The sequence below is a fragment of the Gobio gobio genome, assembly GCF_949357685.1.
Source record: "Gobio gobio genome assembly, chromosome: 22".
Classification (NCBI taxonomy): Eukaryota; Metazoa; Chordata; class Actinopteri; order Cypriniformes; family Gobionidae; genus Gobio; species Gobio gobio.
Genome location: NC_137118.1, coordinates 20,885,048 through 20,894,981, shown reverse-complemented (window position 1 = coordinate 20,894,981; position 9,934 = coordinate 20,885,048).

The window sequence follows — 9,934 nt, the reverse complement described above, 5'->3', positions numbered from 1 at the left end:
CGTGATTCGTCAGACCAGTCCACCTTCTTCCATTGCTCGGTGGTCCAGTTCTGATGCTCACGTGCCCACTGTTGGCACTTTCGGAGGTGGACAGGGGTCAGCATGAGCACCCTGACTGGTCTGCGGCTATGCAGCCCCATACACAACAAACTGCGATGCATTGTGTATTCTGACTCCTTTCTATCAGAACCAGCATTAACTTCTGGAGCAATAAGGGCTACAGTAGCTCGTCTGTTTGATCAGACCACACGGGCCAGCCTTCACTCCTCACGTCCATCAATGAGCCTTCCATGACCCTGTCGCCGGTTCACCACTGTTCCTTCCTTGGACCACTTTTGATAGATACTGAACACTGCAGACCAGGAACACCCCACAAGAGCTACAGTTTTGGAGATACTCTGACCCAGTCGTCTACCCATCAAAATTTGGCCCTCAATTCCTTATGCTTTCCCATTTTTCCTGCTTCTAACACATCAACTTTGAGAAAAAAATATTCACTTGCTGCCTAATATATCCCAACCACTAACAGGTGCCGTGATGAAGAGATAATCATTGTGTTATTTAATTCACCTGTCATAATGTTATGCCTGATCGATGTATAACAAAAGACAAAGAGAAAATCACTCACTGCTCTTGACTTAGAAGATTAATCTATATTTAAATTATAATTTATGCAGTGATGATTGAAGTGTTTGATAACTTTATTCAATTTCTGTAGGCTATATTTAGATCAATTATTTAAAATACTGTCTTTATGTTGTTTCTTGTTAGGGAACAACAGTTTAGAACCCAAGACCAATTGTGAAGAATGAAGACCAAGAGTCAGGAGTGCAATTAATTAAAGAAAATTTGACTGAAGAATAGTTTGTAGTTTCCTCAGCAGAATCCAGCTTCAAGTCTCTCAAGGAGTTTGAGGGCCGCGCACTCTCAGACGGAATCTAAAACAATTACATTGTATGATTTTTAAATAATTAATTTGCATTTTATTGCATGACACAAGTATTTGATCACCTACCAACCAGTTAGAATAAGACCTGTTAGCCCTCCTGTTCTCCACTCATTACCTGTATTAACTGCACCTGTTTGAACTCGTTACCTGTACACCCTAAAAAAAAGGTTCTATATCCCTTACGAAAATGAACCATGGTTTTACTACAAATAAAACCAAAAAACGTCTCGGTTACGTATGTAACCCTCGTTCCCTGAGGAGGGAACGGAGACGTACGTTAGTGACTAACGAATGGGGGTTTCGCTTAGAAGCCAATCATCTTCATCGTATTCAACAGCGCCCAATGGCAGTGCCAATGCCATGGGCATGCGGAATTTGCATGCGTAACTCCGCCCCACCTCGTGGGTATATAAGGAAGTACGCTGCGAACATCGCATTATGTTACTGCTGCAGGAGCCAAGACTGAACTCCGCGTTCCAGGCAGCACAGCTGACGTGGCTAAGGAAACGTACGTCTCCGTTCCCTCCTCAGGGAACGAGGGTTACATACGTAACCGAGACGTTCCCTTTCGTTCAGTCACTACGACGTACGTTAGTGACTAACGAATGGGGGATCCTATTCAACAACGCCACTCAGCTGTCATCCAGTGCCCTGCGTAAGTGTGAGATCCCGCCACTTAAGGCCCTAGGACTCCCACTTATCACAGGATTACCAAGGTACACTGGGAAGCATATCCCAGTGAGGGAATGCCAAGATGCCTACCGTAGGGAGGACTTAGAGAATACACATATGACCCGCTGAGGGTTGCATATGGAAGATCTCTAGGGTACCAGCCGAAGGTGGATTTTTAACCCTAGGGGTGGCAGGGACTTGCCAAGGGAAAGACACCTGCTCACTGAGGAGGCTTACGGTGGGAATACTCGTGTGGGGGTCGCCGGAGGGGAACCATGCACACGGAGCACCTGGCCGGACATGAGGGTCTGGGCTCGAAAGGGCAGACTGAACTGATGTCGGCGTAAGCAGTGCTGGAGGAGCTCAGGGCTCTCGGGGAGCTCACCTGAGGAAAATATCGCACGTATCCAGTCATGGGAGTGGAATGGCGAGCAAGCGAAGACACCTGAGCCTGGCCCATTACCGGCCACCCGTAGGGGCGAGTACATAGTCGGACACTGGCTCCACTCGGAGATTGTAGAATCTGGCGAATGTGTTGGGTGTCGCCCAGCCTGCAGCTCTGCAGATGTCTGTTAGCGAGGCGCCATGCGCTAGAGCCCAAGAGGAGGCCACACTCCGGGTGGAGTGTGCCCTCACACCAAGGGGACATGGTCGGCCTTGCTGCTGGTATGCCAAAACAATGGTGTCCACTATCCAGTGAGACAACCTCTGCTTTGAGAGAGCGCTTCCCTTCCGCTCTCCACCATAACAGACAAAGAGCTGGTCTGAGGTCCTGAAACACTGCGTCATGTCTACGTAGGCGCGGAGAGCGCGTACTGGACAGAGCAATGCCAAGGCTGGGTCTGCCTCCTCCAAAGGCAGCGCTTGCAGGTTCACCACCTGATCTCGGAACGGAGTGGTAGGAACCTTGGGCACATATCCGGGCCGGGGTCTCAGGATCACGTGAGAGTTAGCCGGCCCGAACTCAAGGCACGCTTCGTCAACCGAAAATGCTTGCAGGTCCCCGACCCTCTTAAGCGAGGCCAATGCGGTCAGCAGAGCCGTCTTCATAGACAAGAGCTTAATCTCGGCCGACCGCAAAGGCTCAAGGGAGGCCTCTACAGAGCACTTAAGACTACTGAGAGGTCCCAAGAGGGAACGAGAGGAGAGCGAGGAAGATTCAGTCTCCTCGCCCCCCTCAGGAACCTGATGATCAGGTCGTGCTGCTACTTACCTTATTGTCTCCCAGGAGATCCTGGTAGGCAGATATTGCGGCCACGTACACTTAAGGGTGGAAGGAGACAGCCTTCGTCCCACCCCCTCCTGGAGAAACGAAGCACAGACCCGATCGGGCATTTCCAGGGGTCTTCCTGGCGGGAAGAGCACCATGTGACGAAGAGGTCCCACTTCAACGCATAGAGGTGTCAGTAGACTCTGCCCTAGCGGAAGTGATGGTAGCGACCACCGCAGGTGGAGGCTACTCAAACCAGCCGCGTCCCGTCCAGAAGCCACACGTGGAGCTTCCAGAACGCTGGACGCGGGTGCCAAAAGGTGCCCCGTCTCTGAGTGAGGAGTCTCAGAGGAATAGGCCAGGGAGGGGCTGTCGCAAGGAGTAGCAGTTCTGAGAACCAGGTCCGGCCGTGCCAATGGGGCGACCAACATGACCTGCTCCTTGTCCTCCCTGATCTTGCACAGTACCTGTGCGAGAAGGCTCACTGGGGGAAACGCATAATTGCGTAGCCCCGACAACCAGCTGTGCGCCAGTGCATCCGTGCCGACCATAGGTCAGGGAATAATACAGGGAGCAATGGGAAGAGTCCTGGGAGGCAACAGGACTACCTGTGCGTCGCCGAACCGTTCCCATATCAGCTGGACCGTCTGGGGATGGAGTCACCATTCTCCAGGAAGTGGCTGAAGCCGTGAGCTCGTAGGCTGCACGGTTCAGGACTCCCGGGATGTGGACAGCATGAAGGGACCTCAGATGCTTCTGACTCCAAAAAACGAGATGGCGGGCGAGTTGAGACATACGGCGGGAGCGTAGACCGCCCGGCCGTGTCGTCTGTCCTGACTAGTACATGTACACCTGACAACCAATCGTCTGGACGAACGCATTCGAAAAGGCGTTTCGCTGTCAACATCTTGAACGGAAACCGGTGGAGGTAACGGTTCAAGACGCGCAGGTCCAGGATCGGTCAAGCCCACCGGTCTTTTTGGGTACAATGAAGTACGGGCTGTAAAACCCGGAATTCACCTCGGCTGGAGGGACAGGTTCGATCGCACCCTTCGCCAGTAGGGTGGCAACCTCCGCTCGCATGACGGGGGCATTAGCCCCGATCATAGTGGAACGGACTCCCCGGAAGCAGGGAGGAACCTGCGCGAACTGAATCGCGTAGCCGCACCTGACTGTCTTTCGCGACCCAGCGGGACAGCCCTGGAATCTGAAGCCAGGCTCCCAGGAACTGCACCAGCGGGGTCAATCGGACTACAGGTGTACCCGGGGTGGGGCAGCGATGCAGCGTTACCGACCCGGACAAGGGAGGCTGTTGGGCGTCCCGGTGTGGGGGTGCGGTTAACGGCTGCGTCCTGACAGAGGAGACCAGGGAAGGACGCGCGTTCCACTGGGGTCTGCTCTGCCAGGAGGCTGGCGACAGAGAGGGATGCGAGTGGCGGGACCCGTGGGTGGCGCGCACTGTCATCACCGGTCTCTGGGTCCTCAGAGACAGGAACATGAGTTCTTCCCAAGCGCTGCTAGCCCGGGGGCCAGCAGCGGAAGGATTTTCCCCCGGCCCTCCACCGGGGGAAGGAGAGGCCCTGCTACCATCCCCTGGGAAGAACTGGAACCCATCTCTGAGTTGTCCACCTCCAGCGTGGCGTTTAACCAGTCTGGGGAGCGGACTGGGCGACATCCTCAACCACCTCCACGGCGCGGCCCAGGTTAAGGCTGCTGCTGGGGCCGGGCGGGAAGAGGGAGGGCGCCCTCGGCGGCGAGCGGACTGAGGCGACTGAGCCGGCGGCTGGTGCAGCAGCTGGCCGCCGGGGCAGTACGTGTTACAGCCTCAGTCTGCTCTGGGGCGGCCGAGAACTGTTGGGCGCAGTTCCCAGCCGCGCCGCCGAAGAGGCCAGCCTGGGATATGGGTGAGTTGAGGGGGCGGGCCCACTCAACGTCCTCCAAATCACCAGGTAAGGCCAGGTGTTCTCCCGGACCACAGCTGTGGACATCTCCCGACCCAGGGAGCGTGTGGCCACCTTCACCGCCCGGGGGCGGGATCAGTCGCGGCACGCAGCTCAATGAAGAGCCCTGGGTCGGCTCCACCCTTGTGCATGTGCAACGGGGCGGCGGCCTGCCCGTAGCTCTGCAGGACCACGCCACCGAAGTAGACGAGCCCACAGGCTTTGGGAGGGTGCTTAGGACAGCCACACCACGCCACGTCAAGCCCTCTGTGGACACCGTAGTGCGCAACAGAGAGTTCAACAGTGGGGGTGAGGGGGCCCCAGTGTACCCTAGGCCGCGGCCCCATCAAGGGCAGAGAAGGTGGAGGAGGCCACCAAACGATCGCGGGAAGCACGGGGACTTCCAGGACCGCGTGATCTCCTCATGCACCTCGGGAGCGAAAGGCATTGGGGGCGGGGCCCAACAGCTGTCGGCTGCCGTCCCCAAAAACCAATCGCGCAACCACGAGCACTCGCGACTGGGCGGAGTTCCACACCAGCGCGAGACTCGCGGCTGCCCGAGATAACATGGCTGTCAACCTTAGGTCGGATCAGGCAGCGCTGACACACCCGGAGGCGGAGCACAACTCCTAATCGTCATCCCCAAAGGACTCCAGCCCACCTTGGGATGCGGCGATCGACATCTCACTGCTATCTAGAGCGTGAACGAAACGAACGAGGCGTCAGAGACGGGCCGCTGTTTCAGTCCAACACTCGCGGGTTTAAGCAATGTGCAAGAGGGGGCGTGGCCCGAGGAATGATCGTCGGGGTTCTTAATACCACGGCACCGCACTCAGGTCACCCTGGCCACCAGCCAAAGTACCGCCTCACTCGGAGACGGTAGATTGGGGTGTGGCAGAGGGGACTCTCTCTCCTCACGGAGATCACTGAGTCTCGACCGCAACATCGCGATGGTCACGTTCCCGCAGTGGGAACATGACGCATCCACAAACACTGCCCGAACGTGCTGAAGCCCAAACACATCGAGCAGTGAATGTGCCCATAGACAGCAACGGAGATCGATCGCACCCGGAAGTGCACGGGCGAACCGTCTTAAAAAAGACGTGCCACGCGCAAGCTCTTTTTGTGAGAGGAAAGCTCTGCAGAGTGCCGAAGCGCCCAGGGAAACACACACACAGCTGTTGCAGATCACTGCACAGATCAGCAGGCAGGCAGCATGAGATCGCTGGAACGCGCCGTAACACCAACACCCTGGAGAACCGCTGGTCTCTCGAAGACTGAAGAGAAGACTTCAGAATTCAGGCTTGTAGGAGTGAAGAGATCCTCTTGGCTCCAAAGCAGAAACATAATGCGATGTTCGCAGCGTACTTCCTTATATACCCACGAGGTGGGGCGGAGTTACGCATGCAAATTCCGCATGCCCATGGCATTGGCACTGCCATTGGGCGCTGTTGAATACGATGAAGATGATTGGCTTCTAAGCGAAACCCCCATTCGTTAGTCACTAACGTACGTCGTAGTGACTGAACGAAAGGGAACCATGGTTATTGTAGGTAAACCATGGTAACCACAAATTAACCATGGTTTTGCTACTCTAACCATAGATTAACCATGGTATTTCTAATATATTCATTATATAACTGTGGTTATATAATGGTAATCAATTAGCCAAAAAACCATGGTTACTACACTTTACTATAATAAAACGTCTCGGTTACGTATGTAACCCTCGTTCCCTGAAGGAGGGAACGGAGAAGTACGTCGGAACTGACCGACGAATTGGGATCTGATCTCAGAGACCAATCTACTTCGAGTGTATTAAAAACGAGCCAATGGAGATTGGCATGCGATCCACGCATTCCACGCACCGCCCCGCAGCGCGGGTATAAATAAGGAAGTGGAATGCTTGATCATTGCCTTTTTCTGCTGAGGAGCCGAACTAGTGACTCGGCCCCCTAGCGGAAGCACAGCACCTGGCGACGGGACGTACGTCTCCGTTCCCTCCTTCAGGGAACGAGGGTTACATACGTAACCGAGACGTTCCCTTTCAGTCGGTCACGTTCGACGTACGTCGGAACTGACCGACGAATTGGGATCCCTACCAAAACGCCAGGGCGCTGGCCCTTCCAGCGTCCTGCTTGAACGCACTGGACCGTCTTAGATGGTACGGAAGTCAGGGCTCCAAGCAGGGAGGTCAGTCACTGCTGTTTCTGCAAGACCCACTCAGTGTGACTATTGGATAACGCTGGGAAAGCGTGCCCGTCTCGGGAGATGGTACGCTGCGGAGCCACGTCCTTCGTAGAAGGCTAGGTGGCAGAATACACATAAGGACTAACCTGGCAGGGTAGTGCAACATATGGCAGTCTCTGGGGTGGTTCCAGCCTGGTCCCAGGGGGGAAAGAACACGCCCAGAGACGACAGAGCGGGCTCTGTCAAGGGAAAGACACGGGGCTAGCCGAGTAGGGTAGCTGGTACCGTGGAAGAATACACATATGGGGTAGCCGTGAGGGGACCGCTACATATGGAACCCAGCCTACACACACGTTTCACAAGCATACGGGTGCAGGCCTGGCGTCAGACGGCCGCAATGTCTGGTACCGCAGGGGTGACGGAGGAGCTCGACAGGGTTAGCCGTTTCCGGGGAACACAACTGGAGAAAATAGACGCACGTATCCGGCCCAGAGGGCGGGAGTGGCGTTGCAAGCCGACACTTAGAACGGGCACTTAGCGCTACTGGCCACTGGGGGCGAGGATGGAGAAAGATACCGGCTCTACACGGAGGCTATAGAATCTAGCGAACGTGTTAGGTGTCGCCCAGCCCGCAGCTCTACATATATCTGTCAGCGAGGCGCCTTGAGCCAGCGCCCAGGAAGAATCAACACTCCTTGTTGAGTGTGCTCGCAACCCGAACGGGCAAGGCACGTCTTGGGACTGGTAAGCCAAGACGATAGCATCCACTATCCAGTGGGCTAACCTCTGCTTGGAGACAGCCTTTCCCTTCTGCTGGCCTCCGTAACAGACAAAGAGTTGCTCTGAGGTCCGAAAGCTTTGAGTCCGGTCGACGTAAGCGCGAAGAGCGCGGACGGGACATAACAAAGCCTGGGCTGGGTCTGCCTCCTCCGAAGGCAGCGCTTGCAGGTTCACTACCTGGTCCCGGAAGGGAGTGGTAGGAACCTTGGGCACGTATCCAGGCCGGGGTCTCAGGACAACGTGAGAGTTGGCCGGCACGAATTCTAGGCACGATTCGTTGACCGAAAGTGCATGCAGGTCCCCTACCCTCTTGATGGAGGCCAATGCCGTCAGAAGCACTGTCTTCATTGACAGGATTTTAAGCTCCACAGACTGCAAAGGCTCAAAGGGAGGGCTCTGAAGTGCTCTGAGCACTAGAGCTAAGTCCCAAGAGGGTAACGAGTTTGGACGAGGAGGATTTAGCCTCCTCGCACCTCTGAGGAACCTGACGATTAAGTCGTGCTTTCCTACGGACTTACCTTCGACTGCGTCGTGATACGCCGCTATTGCTGCGACGTACACTTTGAGGGTGGAGGGAGACAGCCTTCGCTCCAGCCCATCTTGCAGGAAAGAAAGCACGACACTAACCGAACACCTTCGGGGGTCTTCCCGGTGGGAAGAGCACCATTCAACGAACAGGTTCCACTTCAAAGCGTAGAGGCGCCTCGTAGAGGGGGCTCTAGCAGAAGAGATGGTGTCCACCACTGCCTGTGGTAGACCACCTAGAACCTCCGCGTCCCGTCCAGGGACCAGACATGGAGTTTCCAGAGGTCTGGACGCGGGTGCCATAGAGTGCCCCGTCCCTGAGAAAGAAGGTCCCTCCTCAGGGGGATCGGCCAAGGAGGGGCTGTCGCGAGGAGAGTTAGTTCTGGGAACCAGGTCCGGTTGGGCCAGTAGGGCGCAACTAACAAGACCTGCTCCTCGTCCTCCCTGACCTTGCACAGGGTCTGTGCAAGAAGGCTCACTGGGGGAAACGCATATTTGCGCAGGTCCCGGGGCCAGCTGTGCGCCAGTGCATCCGTGCCGAGGGTGCCCCCGGTCAGGGAATAGTACCACTGGCAATGGGTCGAGTCCGGAGAGGCAAACAGGTCTACCTGTGCGGCTCCGAAGAGGTCCCATATCAGCTGGACCGCCTGGGGATGGAGTCGCCACTCCCCCGGAGGTGTCGACTGGCGAGAGAGCTCGTCGGCTGTCTGGTTCAGCGCACCTGGGATGTGAATGGCACGAAGCGACCTCAGATGCTTCTGACTCCAAAGGAGGAGGTGGCGGGCGAGTTGGAACATGCAACGGGAGCGTAGACCACCCTGACGGTTGATGTACGCAACGGCCGCAGTGCTGTCCGTACGGACCAGTACATGCTTGCCACGTAGCGGCCCCTTGAGGCGGCGCAGTGCCAAGTGTACCGCTAACAACTCGAGGCAATTGATATGCCAATGCAATTGAGGTCCCGTCCACAGACCTGAAACTGCATGCCCGTTGTACGTGGCCCCCCAGCCCGTGGAGGAGGCATCCGTGAAGAGCACAGCATGCCTGGACACTTGTTCTAAGGGCACCCCGGCCCGGAGAAACGAAGCGTCGGACCATGGGCTGAAAGTTTGGCGGCAGTAAGGAGTCACGGGGACCCGGTACTGGTCGCTCTGCCACGCCCACCTCGGGACTCGGCCATGGAGCCAGTGTTGAAGCGGTCTCATATGAAGCAATCCGAGCGGCGTTACTGCGGCTGCAGATGCCATATGCCCCAGGAGCCTCTGAAAAAATTTCAGTGGGACCGCTGTCCTGTTCTTGAACGAATTCAAGCAGTTCAACACCGACCGGACCCGCTCTTCCGTGAGGCGCGCAGTCTGGCTGACCGAATCCAGCTCCATACCGAGATAAGAGATCCTCTGTGTGGGACAGAGTTTGCTCTTCTCTCGGTTGACCCGAAGGCCCAACAGGCTGAGGTGACTGAGCACCATGTCCCTGTGTTCGCACAACTGCTCCCGAGACTGGGCGAGTATGAGCCAGTCGTCGAGATAGTTGAGGATACGAACGCCGCGTTCTCTGAGCGGAACAATGGCTGCCTCTGCGACTTTCGTGAAGACGCAAGGCGACAGGGACAGCCCGAAGGGCAGGACTTTGTACTGATATGCCTTCCCCTCGAACGCAAAACGTAGG